Source organism: Schistocerca cancellata, chromosome 2 (genome assembly GCF_023864275.1).
Source record: "Schistocerca cancellata isolate TAMUIC-IGC-003103 chromosome 2, iqSchCanc2.1, whole genome shotgun sequence".
NCBI classification, from domain to species: domain Eukaryota; kingdom Metazoa; phylum Arthropoda; class Insecta; order Orthoptera; family Acrididae; genus Schistocerca; species Schistocerca cancellata.
The window spans coordinates 121324071-121338600 of record NC_064627.1 but is presented as its reverse complement, the minus strand read 5'-3'; the positions used below and the strand labels follow the sequence as shown (position 1 = coordinate 121338600).

The window sequence follows — 14530 nt, the reverse complement described above, 5'->3', positions numbered from 1 at the left end:
TTCTTCACATTGTATCCGATTATTGCCATACGTTTCCAGGACATACGAAGATATTTTGTCAAACAGCAACAGTTTTAAAACGAAAATTTGATTTTCCCGTCATATCTGCCTCATAAAAATTGTACGTAGTGGCGTTACGGACTGTATTATTCAAGTTAACACAGCATTTTTAGTAATTTAGTTGAAAGTAATTAAACTCTTGGTTAATCAGATACTTCTCAACAATAGGTTTTGAGATAACAAAATTTTTACGTGGTTTTTCCCCTTTCTTTATCGCAGAGGCCTGGGGACAGACCTGCCCCTTTTTCTATGAGTTCCACATTAGGCAAAAGCTATTTTCGTGTGCAATGCGGCGAAACTAGGGGGAAGTGCAAAGAAAAATTCAAGTCTGAAAAACAAGAGCCACCATACAAGTGTAAACTGGTAAAGAAAAATAAGTGGCAGTGTCCATGGACAAAAAGTTAGATGAGCTACATAGGATGGATGGCGGACAGTTGTTGAAAAATTATTTCGTTGAAGCACAGGAAAACATTACAGGTTGCTCAGACATTTGTGTTAATTACGTTAGTAACTAGTTGAGAAATGACGATGACGCTACAGTAGGACTTTTTGATTACGAAATTATCTTTATTTGTTCGTCTGCAGACAATTACGATAGTGATGATGGAGTAGCCAACGAAGTTGACACTCAACCCGAAGACGGTATGACAGATACAGAGGCAATAACGCAGCTGGACAAAAATAATGGTTTATTTGAAACGCTAGGTCGAAACAACTTCGGGCGAACTAATCCTAGTGGAACACCTGTGTGGTTATGCTGCACAAAAAACAAAAGAATCTTGCTCAGCACATACTTTCTCATTACTTCTGTGTATACAATTGACGGTTTCTTTATATTTGGCTAAAATTTATATGAAAGTAATGTACAGTTTTTGGATTAACGTGAAAATAAATATGATGTGCGGTTTTTTGTCATTCTAATTTCTTTCTGAATTTCCGGATTATCTGCTTTTTCTGGATGATGCACGGTCACACCTAGTCCGGATAAACGAGGTTCCACTGTAGTTTTCGGACAGTTCGTTTTGTTCTTCGATAGAAATCCGAAACGTCCGATGTAGACAGTCTGATCAAATGTATGTGGACACCTATTAGTGGAAATTTTTGAGATGTATCCGACAGCTTTAACTCCAATGGGGATAATTTCAGTGAATGTCTCTGGAGGAATGGCAGCCTTATTCATCCTCAGGAACCAAAATCTGAGGAGGTAGTGATGTTGGATGCTGGGGTCTGGCGTGAAGGCTGCTTTCTGATTCATTCCAGACCGGGACTCGGGTAGGCAAGTGCCATTCAAAAATGTTATTGTCCACAAATCATAGCCTCACAGTTGGTACTTGCTGAAAGGATGCTTTGTTACGCTGATACAAAAAAACAAACACCATCCCAATAGGCACTGAAAGCCTAACGGTACCGATCGGCAGCCTTGTCATCCTCAGCCTTAAGGTGTCACCAGGGACCCTATTCTGTATCGTTCATACCGATCGGTGTAGTAGGTTAGTCTCGGTAGTTCAAATGGTTCAAATGGCTCTGAGCACTATGGAACTTAACATCTGAGGTCATCAGTCCCCTAGAACTTAGAACTACTTAAACCTAACTAACCTAAGGACATCACACACATCCATGCCCGAGGTAGGATTCGAACCTGCAACCGTAGCAGTCGCGCGGCTCCGGACCGAGCGCCTAGAACCGCGAGACCACCGCGGCAGACTCGGTAGTGACGTCATTTTCGGTTTACCGAACGGTCCTCCCACCGATTTTACGACAATTGTACCGAGAGGTTTTGGATTTCGGTGTGGCCCTATCGATCGGTGAGCTGTTGTTTATGTGCACCTATAATTTGTTATTTTAAATATATTTAACGATTTTAGCTTTGGATTTAGTGATTTTGTTACTAAAAAATCACCAGAGGACGCATCTGGTTGGAAAGTGAGTTCGTAATAGACTATTTTCTTTGTTAGAAACATGGTTAGGTTAGTTTCTTACTGTGAATGATTACACCCAGAAAGAAAGTTTTCGGTCAATATTCTCTGAAAATACGTGTTATTTTTATGCAAATAGGAATTTAAAGATCATTAAATAACAGGACATCGGCTCTGCTTACGTATATTACATGAGTGTGAACTAACGTTACTAGTGACTTTGTGTAATTTTTCCCACAAATGGTTTAGTTAGTAATTATCGAAACGTGTATACAGCTTTCAAGTAACAATGGAAAGCAATTATGTGATGCCTGATATTGGAAACCTTCCAGACTATCACGCATTTATGGCTTACGCAGCACCGTTTGGCAACGAAGTCAGCCTACGTTCCTCTATGCAAAAGTGCAAGAATTGAGCCCCGTGTTTCTGTTGTTAGGCGTGGCGAAGTGGTGCCTACATGGTAACTCAGCGTGTACGGTCAGAGGGCTGCGTGCTCTGTGATAAAAAAAACTGTGTCAAGGAATCAACGATCAACTTGAACGGATGTCTTGTGACGTCCTCCCAGACCAAACGCAACGAATTATATCGAAAAAAAAGTGGTTAGCGCGCGGAAATGCGATAGGAAAAGACACGGGTTCGCGCACGGATGGGTGCAAAAAAAATCTTTTTTTTTTTACTCTTCATATATGCAACACGTTCTGAGACATCGATATTCGTGTAGTTTAAGATTTTTCTGCAATATTTGTTATTACTTACATGTAAGAGCGCACTTCGTCAGTAATGATTGAGTGATTTCTGTGTGTTTAAAAAACGAAACATGAAATTGCTGGAGATGAAGTTGCTGTGAGTGAAACTACCGACAGTGACCTTTGTATTTTTTCTTGTCAGAAGTAATTCACCCTTTTTTCCGAATATGTACTGATTTCCGAGTATGCGGTTAGACAGGAATCCAAGAGCACCACTTAAATTACTGGGAATGTAATTAGCAGCAGTCGTCTTCATAATCTTGCTTGTCACAAGTGTTTATCTGCGAGCGAATCCTCAACAACAGTAGACAGAGATGAAAGATCTCTGCCGTAATATTTTTAGACTGTAGCACCATATACGAAACATTTCCATTCATGAGATGCATGTTATAAACCTCGACGAACTGCAGGAGCTCTCGAAAATGTTTTTTCAATTTTGTTTTTGAGACCCAAATCGTTGTCGTATCATCTAGGGAAGTGGGCTGCTTAATCATTTGGATCTCTAGGAGCGAGTTATAACCACATTCTGTTTATCTTCTTATTCGTTGAAACTCTCAGAATCAATATTTCGGGTGTTTTTATATATGTATTAGTACAATGTGGTACTACACACTATTTGCTAACTCATTTTCCGAAACGTAAAATCCAAAACACGATGTCAGTGTGAATGAGAATAAGATGAGATAATGCGGCATTTACGACAATCTGCAGAATGCAGTCAAATACGCTATCGTTATTATGCATGCATGGAAACATGCGGTGAGGGAAACTGTAACAATTTCTATGCATTTCAGCTGAGAATCATGGAAATGGATATACTGTGCCTGATACTGTTAAGCAGAAGGCAAGAGCGATGAAGGCGATGGAATGCGGCGTCATGCCTTATGTCATAACGTTATGGCAACGTAAACACAATTTTCCGTACTTCGAAGAATAGCGCGCCTGTGTCATCTGCTAACCGCTTTGTGTTCGTGGCCCAGTGCGCGCTGCAGTGCGCATGCGCGGATCTGCGGCCGCTTGCTTTTGAATGGCTTGCGCGACGCGAACCGACAACAGCGGTTCGGTTCTCTAGACCCAAACAGTATCGCTTCCGAAATGAATACTGTGTGCCTATTCTGTATCTTTCCGCCACTGTTTGGACTGTTTCGGTACTCAAGAGCACCGAACGGTCTAGTACTCGAATTAGAGCCTCTACGTTATTCAGTATGCATTTCGGAAGCGATACCGTTCGGGTACCACATTGTACTAATACATCTATAAAAACCCGAAAAATTGATTCTGAGAGTTTCAAAGAATGGGAAGATAAACAGAATGTGGTTATAACTCGCTCCTAGGCATCCAAATGCTTAAGTAGTCCACTTCCCTATACGTCAACGATTTGGGTCTTAAAAACAAAATTGAAAAAACGCATTTTCGAGAGATCCTGCAGTTCGTCGAAGTTCATAACACGCATCTCATGAATGAAAATGTTTCGTATGTGGTGCTACAGTCTAAAAAATATTACGGCGGAGATCTTTCATCTCTGTCTACTGTTGTTGAGGATTCGATCGCAGATAAATGCTTGTGGCAAGCAAGATTATGAATATGACTGCTACTAGTTACATTCCCAGTAATTTAAATTGTGCTCTTAGATTCCTGTCTAACCACCTACTCGGAAATCGCTACATATTCAGAAGAAAATGTCAATTATTTCTGCCAAGAAAAAATACAAAGGTCACAGTTGTTTCACTCACAGCAATTTCATCTCCAGCAATTTCATATTTCGTTTTTCAAACACACAGAAATCAGGAAATCATTACTGAGGAAGTGCGCTCTTACATGTAAGTAATAACGAATATTGCAGAAAAATCTTAACTTACACGAATAAAAATGTCTCGGAACGTGTTGCATATATAAAGAGGAAAAAAAAAGTTTTGCACCTATCTGGGCGCAAATCCGTGTTCAATCATACCGCAATCCCTCGCGGTAACCACTTGGCCACTCCAAGCAATACGTACATGGATTTGAATTCTTGTACTATTGTGTAACGTAGGCTGACTTCGTTGCCAAACAGTGCTGCGTAAGTCATAAATGCGTGATAGTTTGGAAGGTTTCCAACATCAGGCTTCACACGATTGCTTTCCATTGTTAGTCGAAAGTTGTAAACACGTTTCGATAATAACTAACTAAACCATTTGTGGGGAAAAAGTAAACAAAGTCACTAGTAACGTCAGTTCACACTCATGTAATATACGTAAGCAGAGCCGATGTCTTGATATTTAATGATCTTTAAACTCTTACTTGCATAAAAATAACACGTATTTTGAGAGAATATTGACCGAAAACTTTTTTTTATGTAATTATTCACAGTAACTACCTAAGCTAACCATATTTCTAATAAAGGAAAATAGTCTATTATGAACTCACTTTCCAACCGGATGCGTCCTCTGGTGATTCTTTAGTAACACAATCATTAAATGCAAAACTAAAGCCACTGAATATGTTTAAAATAACAAATTATAGGTGTACATAAACCACAGCTCACCGATCGACAGGGCCACACCGAAATCCAAAACCTCTCGGTACAATTGTCCTAAAATCGGTGGGAAGACCGTTTGGTAACAGGTCTCAGAAGCTTACTGAATAGGATATTTCGGTAAAGAACCGAAAATGACGTCACTACCGAGACAAACCCACTACACTGATCTGTATGAACGATACAGAATAGGGCCCCTGAATAATGCATGCGCTCTAATTCGGTGCTTTTGAGTACCGAAACGATTGGCACAATGGCGGAAAGGTACAGAATAGGCACCAAGATGCAGATACGGAGGAGCATTTAGTCAGCACACTTCTCTCTCGTCTGTTGCCAGTTTTCGTGAACAGTGTCGCTACTACTCAATCAAGTAGCTCCTCAATTGTCCTCGCAAGGGCTGAGTGCACCACGCTTGCCAACAGCGCTTGGCAGACCTGGACGGTGACCCATCCAGGTGCTAGCCAAGCTCGACAGTGCTTAACTTCAGTGATCTGATGGGAACCGGTGTTATCACTGCGGCAAGGCCGTTGTCCATGTTGATACAGTCATCGTTTTCGAAATGTTCCTTTACTTTAACGCGGTACACAACGCTGTAAAATGGGTCCATATCCGTCCGTATTTAGCGTTCCCTTAAGGGCCATTAGAGAACCAAACGCAAACCACGAAAACACTCCCATACCGTAACATCACCTTCCCTTTACTTCACTGATGCTACTACGCCGGCCGCTGTGATCAGGCGGTTCTAAGCGCTTCAGTCTGGAACCGCGCTGCTGCTACTGTCGCAGGTTCGAATTCTGCCTCGGGCATGGATGTGTGTGGTGTCCTTAGGTTAGTTAGATTTAAGTAGTTCTAAGTCTAGGGGACTGATGACCTCAGAAGCTTGGAGCTTGGAGCCATTTGAACCATTTGAATGCTACTACACATTATGGAAGGTCACTTTACCCAGGCATTCGTAAAACCTAAACAGTTTCGTCGGATCACCGTAGGGTATCTCCTTATTCTTGACCACAGATTACTCTACTTCAAGCGTCGCTTAGCATTGCCTACAGAAATAAGTGGTTTATGAGGAGCTGCCCGACCGTTGTAGTACATTCTTTTTTAACTCCACACACACAGTCATTGCGTTACCTGCACTGCTGGTAATTCGCGGTTGTTTCCTTCTGCTGATTCCATGCGAACCACCTTCCGCAGTGCTCGACGGCCGTTGTCCCTTAGTGCGTGAGGTCCGCCTGCTATTGGTTTAGCTCTGATTCTGTAAGTAGGCTGTTTATGTTTTCTTATTGGCAACGTTACGTAGCGCTCTGTACGAAAATCACTGGCTGTGCTGTGTGCAGTCTGTGGCTAGTTTGCATTGTTGTCTGCCATTGTAGTGTTGGGCAGCTGGATGTGAACAGCGCGTAGCGTTGCGCAGTTGGGGGTGAGCCGCCAGCAGTGGTGGATGTGGGGAGAGAGATGGCGGAGTTTTGAAATTTGTAACACTGGATGTCATGAACTAAAATATATATTATGACTGTTAAGGTAAATACATTGTTTCTTCTCTATTAACATCTTTCAATTGCTAACTATACCTATCAGTAGTTAGTGCCTTACGTAGTTTGAATCTTTTATTTTGCTGGCAGTAGTGGCGCTCGCTGTATTGCAGTAGTTCGAGTAATGAGGATTTTTGTGAGGTAAGTGATTTGTGAAAGGTATAGTTTAATGTTAGTCAGGGCCATTCTTTTGTAGGGATTTTTGATAGTCAGATTGCGTTGCGCTAAAAATATTGTGTGTCACTTTAGTGAATGTTTGAGTACGTTCAGTTTTGCTCAGCTGTTTGAAAAGCAAATAGTGTAAGAGGTTTATCATCACAGTAATTCAGAAATTGTTCTAAGGGGACGTTTCAATTCCTCCTCCACAGTCACGTCACTAACAGTCGACATGGGCAGCTCCAGATGGGCTGAAGTGTCACTAACGGGTTTGTTACTCAAGTGACGCGCAATCACTAGCGCATGTTCGACGTAACTGAGCTCTCGAAACCAATCCAGTCTGCTGTTACGGGTTCTCTGCAGACAACACAATACTCCCCCGGCCTCTTCGCGTCTCGTCACATCTAGTGATCAATTCCGCTTTAGACAGAGTTGTAATTGACTCTGGTAGTTGCAGAATCGAAAAGTACAATTTTTGCGATCCAGTAATAGTGGCCGCCATGTCTTAGTCAGGCAAAAAATGAAGTACATCTACATCTACGTGATTACTGTGCTATTCACAATAAAGGGCCTGGCAGAGGTTTCAATGAACCACCTTCAAGCCGTCTCTCTACCGTTCCAATCTCTAACACCATGCGGGAAAAACGAGCACTTAAACTTCCCTGTGCGAGCCCTGATTTCTTTTCATTCATCGTGATTATCATTTCTCCCTATGTAGACGGATGCGAACAGAATGTTTCCGCAATCGGAGGAGAAAACTGGTGATTCAAATCTCATGAGAAGATCCCGTCGCGACGAAAAACGCCTTTGTTTTAATGATTGCCACTCCAATTCACGTATCACGTCTGTGACACTATCTCCCCTATTTCGCGATAATACAAAGAGCTGCCCTTCTTTGTACTTTTTCGATGTCATCCGTCAGTCCCACCTGATGCGGATCCCACACCGCACAGCAATACTCCAGAAATAGTGCGGACGAGCGTGGTGTAAGCAGTATCTTTAGTAGACCTGTTGCACCTTATAAGAGTTCTGCCAATGAATGGCAGTCTTTGATTTCCTCTGCCCACAATATTATCTATGTGATCGTTCCAAAGGGTTCTGAGCACTATGGGACTTAACATCTGAGGTCATCAGTCCCCTAGAACTTAGAACTACTTAAACCTAACTAATCTAAGGGCATCACACACATCCATGCCCACGGCAGGATTCGAACCTGCGACCGTAGCGGTCGCGCGGTTCCAGACTGAAGCGCCTAGAACCGCTCGGCTGATCGTTCCAATTTAGGTTATTTGTAATTGTAATCTCTAAGTATTTAACTGAATTTACAGCCTCCAGACTTGTGTGACTTATTGCATAATCGAAATTTAGCTGATTTCTTTTAGTACTCGTGTGAATAACTTCAAACTTTCCCTTATTCAGGGTCAACTGCCGGCCGCGGTGACCGAGCGGTTCTAGGCGCTTCAGTCTGGAACCGCGCGACCGCTACGGTCGCAGGTTCAAATCCTGCCTTGGCATGGATGTGTGTGATGCCCTTAGGTTAGTTAGGTTTAGGTAGTTCTAAGTTCAAGGGGACTGATGACATCAGATGTTAAGTCCCTTAGTGTTCAGAGACATTTGAACCGTTTTTGAGGGTCAATTGCCACTTTTCGCAACATACAGATATCTTATCTAAATCACTTTCAAGTCGTTTTGATCATCTGATGACTTTACAAGACGGTAAATGGCAGCTTCAGCTGCAAACAATCTAAGATGGCTACTCATATTGTCTCCTATGTCGTTAATACAGATTAGGAACAATAGAGACCTTATTCCTTGCGAAACTCCGGATATTATTTCTGTTTTACTCGATGACTTTCCGTCTATTACTACGAACTGTGACCTTTCTGACAAAAAATCACGAATCCAGTGGCACAACTGAGGCGATACTCGGTAGGCACGCAGTTTCGTTAGAAGACTGCTTGTAAGGAACGGTGTCGAAAGCCTTCTGAAAATCTAAAAAGTACTAGGATCTTTGGCAGCAATTGATTTATTTAGCCCTTGTGAGTTCTTTGGGTACTTACCACGTTCATTAGCGCGAAAAGGAAGCAAGTAATCACAATTCACAGAATATAATAACGACGACATAGTAGTCCAGTGAAACTGTCAGGAAAAAAGCCTGTACCTTGCAAAAGGTGGGGTAGAAGATTTTATTTTTTAAACTCGTTCATATTGTTGGAAAGGTTAAAAAACGAAGTTTTGCCAACAAAATTTCTCTTGGGAAAACTTTCTGCAGTCAAAAAACTTCGAAAATTTCGGACTTTTTCAGTTTTTTCAAAATATCTTAGTTTCATTTGCTCCTATCGTTTTGACGTCTATTTTCTTCTTTAAAGAGCACAAAATTCTCTACAAATTTGATTGTTACCATTTTTTTCTACTCCCAGTATCTAAGGCGCTACAGGACGTCAAAAAATACCATTTTTTTCAAATTTCGAGCAAAGTGGCAAATTACCTAATTTTTGAACACTTATTTCAGTTTCTATTTATGTAGTATAAACATATTACTCATCATGTTATTCATTGGAATTTACCATCTCTCTCTGCTGCAGGGCCAGGACAAACAGCATCATATTTAGTAACTACGAATACATTCACGTCGGATTGCATGAAGTTTATTTGTGTTACAATATGTAATAAGATTGCATGCAGGTGCCGTACATTTTCTACAGTTGACTGACGTTAATGATCAGTTTTAAGAAAAAGTATGTAGGAATTATTCTTTAGCGGACAAAAGCGTATTTATTCTTTGGCCTTCGTTCCAGTGGAAGATGTGAAGTCAGGTGGACCGAGTAAATTTTTTGTCATTGATGGAGGATACCTTATCCACAAAGTGACTTGGACTCGAAATGTTTGCTTCAAGTCAACAGCCCAAAGCTATGTTTCTTACCTGCAACGTCATTTTGGATCTCAATTTGCTATTGTATTTGATGGGTATCCATGTGAGGGAGACAAATGTAGCACAAAGAGTGCTGAGAGGATTCGTAGGTCCAAAAAACATTCTTCGGTTGACGTTGTGGTTGAATCAGAGATGGTGAACCAAGTCCCTCAGGACAAGTTCTTGTACAACGAACGAAACAAGATGCGTTTGATCACACTTCTTAAAAAGGAATTTCTGGAGTGTAGCATTGAATTGCTCCAGGCACAAGAAGATGCTGACGTTATGATTGTAACATCTGCCATTTCAAGAACCAAAGGTTTTGGAAGTGTTGTCATTGTAGGAGAAGATGTTGACCTGCTTGTACTCATGACCGGTTTGGGGCAACGCATTGAAAACTTATTTTTCTTAAAGCCAGGAAGAAGAAATGCAGAAGACAAGTGGTTTTCCACTGCAGCTTACAAGTTTGACAGTGAATATATTCTGTTCACTTACGCCTTTAGTGGATGTGATACAACATTCGCTTTTTTTGGTCAAGGAAAAATTAAGTGCTGCAATATTGTTGCGAAAACTGAACCCCTAACCTCAGCCCTTTGCACGTTCAATAAACCACATGCTACCCGTGTAGAAATAACAGCAGGAGAACAGGTTACTATCGCATTGTATAGTGGAGATGTCAGCAGTTCCCACACACTAGACCATTTGCGGTGCCAGCTATTCGCCAAGTCTGCCACAAAAAGCAAACAATCTTGCACGGTTGCCACCTACACAAGATGCTTCACATCATTCGTTGCGGACTTACCAACAAGTCCAAAGTTGGATGGGAAACTGGAAACCTCCTGAGAAATGGAGCTGGAATCACAGTGCCCATGGTCCAATAACCGTTATAATGAGCCAAGATCCAGCACCTGAAGCACTTCTTCACATTGTTTCATGCTCATGCAAGCTGAACTGTGGCGGAGCGTGCTCCTGCAGAAAAGCGGGTTTGAAATGTTCTTCAATTTGTAAGAAATGTATTGGGGTCAACTGTGAAAACGTGCCAAAATTTTTATATGAAGACAGTGAAGAAGATGTTATAGAGGATGTTGAGGAAACCGCTGACGAAATCAACGAACTTGCTGAGGCTGATTCGCTGTTTAAAGAAGAGGTCAATCTGGGATCAACTCTATGTACAGATCCTGAATCCGTAACTCAAGGTATTTCTGGTGACACTGAGGAACCTGGCCCATCAAAACGTTGGAAGTGACGCTCGTATCTGTCTCAAGTGCGCTAAAGTGCGATATTACAATTATTGCACACACAGAACTGTCAACATTTTTTAGTAACTGACAGTGCATTTTAATTGTAATAAAGCTACTTATTTTTAATGTCAACTGCGTGGCTTTTATACACAAGAATAATTACCTACCTAATTAGGTTGCCTATTGCAGCTAATAATAGTTCAATTTCCTGAGACAAATTATTTGTGTGTGTGTGTGTGTGTGTGTGTGTGTCTTAATGATGTATTTTTATATTTATAGTTTTACAAATACCAGGGCAGAGGTGCCCCATAGTGAACTTGAGGTAGTGATGTAAGAATCACAATAGTTGGGTGCCCAGAAATCCTCATGTTGCATACAGAGAAATTGAATACCTGAAAGTGAGGTGGTAAATTCCAACATATAACATGATGTATAATGTATTTATACTACACAAACAGAAACAGAAAAATAGTGTTCAAAAATAAGGTATCTTGCCACTATGCTCAAAATTCGAAAAATTGGTATTTTTTAGGCGCTGTAGCGCCTTAGATATTGGGAGTAGAAAAAAATGGCAAGAATCAAATTTGTAGAGAATTTTGTGCTCTTTAAAAAAGAAAATAGACGTTAAAGCGATAGGAGCAAATCAGATATTTTGAAAAAACTGAAAAAAGGCCGAAATTTTCCAAGTTTTTTGACAGCAGAAAGTTTTCCCAAGCGAAATTTTGTTGGCAAAACTCGGTTTTCTAATCTTTGCAACCATATGAATGAGTTGAAAAAAGAAACTCTTCTACCCCACCTTTTGCATGATATATCTGCAATTTGACTGTAGTGACAATGCATAAATTTAAAGCACTGAAGAATGTGAAGAAAGGACCACTAAGCCATCATCTCCAAAAATAGCAGAAACACGTGTTTTCTACGACGCGCGAGTACATTGTAACCAGTTACGCAAGACGAAGCCCTAGAGCACACACAGACAATGGGAGCAGCGGAATGCGGTTGCCGGCTTTCGTCCTGGCGGCAGCAAGCGAGACATTGTTCGCCCTCTGGCAAGCCAGACCAGCTGGCAGCTGCACCGTGCATCCACGTGCCGATGCACCGCCGGCGGCCGATGACAGACAGTAGATGACGTCACTAGAGCCAGCCAGAGGTCCCCTCGTCGGCCACGCGCCAGCCGTTGGACCAGCCACGTTGACAAAGGAACGTGACATGGTGCGTATGTCAGTTGTTCCGACAGCTCCATTTTTCCCACGAGGGTGCAGCAAGTGCTCGTTTCTATCGTTGTGTGCATGACGTTAGAGACGAACTCTTCGCTACCACGTTTGCATGTTGGAGGTAGAGTTGCCATCCTTCCCGATACATCGGGACCGTCACCGTTATGAACTTCCATGTCCCGACATCCGCCAAGACCCAATTTTGTCCCGAGTTTGAAAAATACTGTTGCGTGCTTGGCTCAAGTACTGAAGTAACGCCATCTGTTAGCGCAACATGTAAATGAAACCTCAGTTTTATTTATGTCGACAAGTTTATGTTCACGACGTCTTCTCACAGATGCCGTAGCATGTTGCGTATCTACTATGTAAGTACCTACCAGATCTACCACCATCATTCGAAAAAATACCAGACTTCTCCATTTGTACGGGGCTGAAACTATTTAAGCAGGGCCACGCGGAAGAATCCGGCAGTTCCCATTTGAATAGCGATTTGATAAGACGATTGTTTCTAAATTAATACGAACAACGAGTACAAGTTAGTAATACTGAAGCGTTTACTGCACGTATATAGGGCTTGAAGTGTATAGCGACGTGTACTTCGATGACTGAAGTTCAAAAATGGTTCAAATGGCTCTAAGCACTATGGGACTTGGATCTGAGGTCATCAGTTCCCTAGACTAGGAACTACTTAAACCTAACTCATCCATACCCGAGGCAGCATTAGAACCTGCGACCGTAGCAGCCGCGTGGTTCCGGACTGAAGCACCTAGAACCGCTCGGCTACAAAGGCCGGCGACTAAAGTGTTATTGTCGACCGTTTACCGTCTATTAAACTTATCATAACTTACGAAAATGCCTAAAGATGGAAAGACAAAGTGTCACTTTTCGTATGATCTACATCTACATCTACATCCATACTCCGCAAGCCACCTGACAGTGTGTGGCGGAGGGTACCTTGAGTATCTCTATCGGTTCTCCCTTCTATTCCAGTCTCGTATTGTTCGTGGAAAGAAGGATTGTCGGTATGCCTCTGTGTGGGCTCTAATCTCTCTGATTTTATCCTCATGGTCTCTTCGCGAGATATACGTAGGAGGGAGCAATATACTGCTTGACACTTCGGTGAAGTTATGTTCTCGAAACTTTAACAAAAGCCCATACCGAGCTACTGAGCGTCTCTCCTGCAGAGTCTTCCACTGGAGTTTATCTATCATCTCCGTAACGCTTTCACGATTACTAAATGATCCTGTAACGAAGCGCGCTGCCCTCCGTTGGATCTTCTCTATCTCTTCTATCAATCCTATCTGGTACGGATCTTGAGCAGTATTCAAGCACTGGGCGAACAAGCGTACTGTAACCTACTTCCTTTGTTTTCGGATTGCATTTCCTTAGGATTCTTCCAATGAATCTAAGTCTGGCATCTGCTTTACCGACGATCAACATTATATGATCATTCCATTTTAAATCACTCCTAATGCGTACTCCCAGATAATTTATGGTATTAACTGCTTCCAGTTGCTGACCTGCTATTTTGTAGCTAAATGATAAAGGATGTATCTTTCTGTGTATTCGCAGCACATTACACTTGTCTACATTGAGACTCAATTGCCATTCCCTGCACCATGCGTCAATTCGCTGCAGATCCTCCTCCATTTCAGTACAATTTTCCATTGTTACAACCTCTCGATACACCACAGCATCATCTGCAAAAAGCCTCAGTGAACTTCCGATGTCATCCACCAGGTCATTTATGTATATTGTGAATAGCAACGGTCCTATGACACTCCCCTGCGGCACACCTGAAATCACTCTTACTTCGGAAGACTTCTCTCGATTGAGAATAACATGCTGCGTCCTGTTATCTAGGAACTCCTCAATCCAATCACACAACTGGTCTGATAGTCCATATGCTCTTACTTTGTTCATTAAACGACTGTGGGGAACTGTATCACAGTCTCGCAGTCTCGCAGACCATTCCTGATTATCACAGGAATGGTCTTTTGTCAATGAAGAACGAACGAATCAGGAAGCGTTGTGTGAGATTTGTAGCTGTTTCATCTCAGTAACGCAAGGAAGTAAGACAGATGTGAGAGATCACATTTCTACGAAGAATCATACAGATTCGCGGTAGCATCAACAGCAAAGCCTATTTTATCATTCATGACTAAAGAAGATACCCAGGCAGGATTGCTCATTGCTGCTGCAGCACTAACACCAGCTTATAGAGTTGTCAAGCACCATCAAT

General features: G+C 41.9%; 1 protein-coding gene and 1 pseudogene across 1 annotated transcript in view; one reads left to right on the top strand and one right to left on the bottom strand.

The window, feature by feature from the left end:
* LOC126161374 (SET domain-containing protein SmydA-8-like) overlaps positions 1-14530 on the top strand; it is a 320527-nt gene that overhangs the window by 69965 nt on the left and 236032 nt on the right. The window lies entirely within an intron of this gene.
* Positions 5651-5769, bottom strand: LOC126163251 (5S ribosomal RNA; annotated as a pseudogene).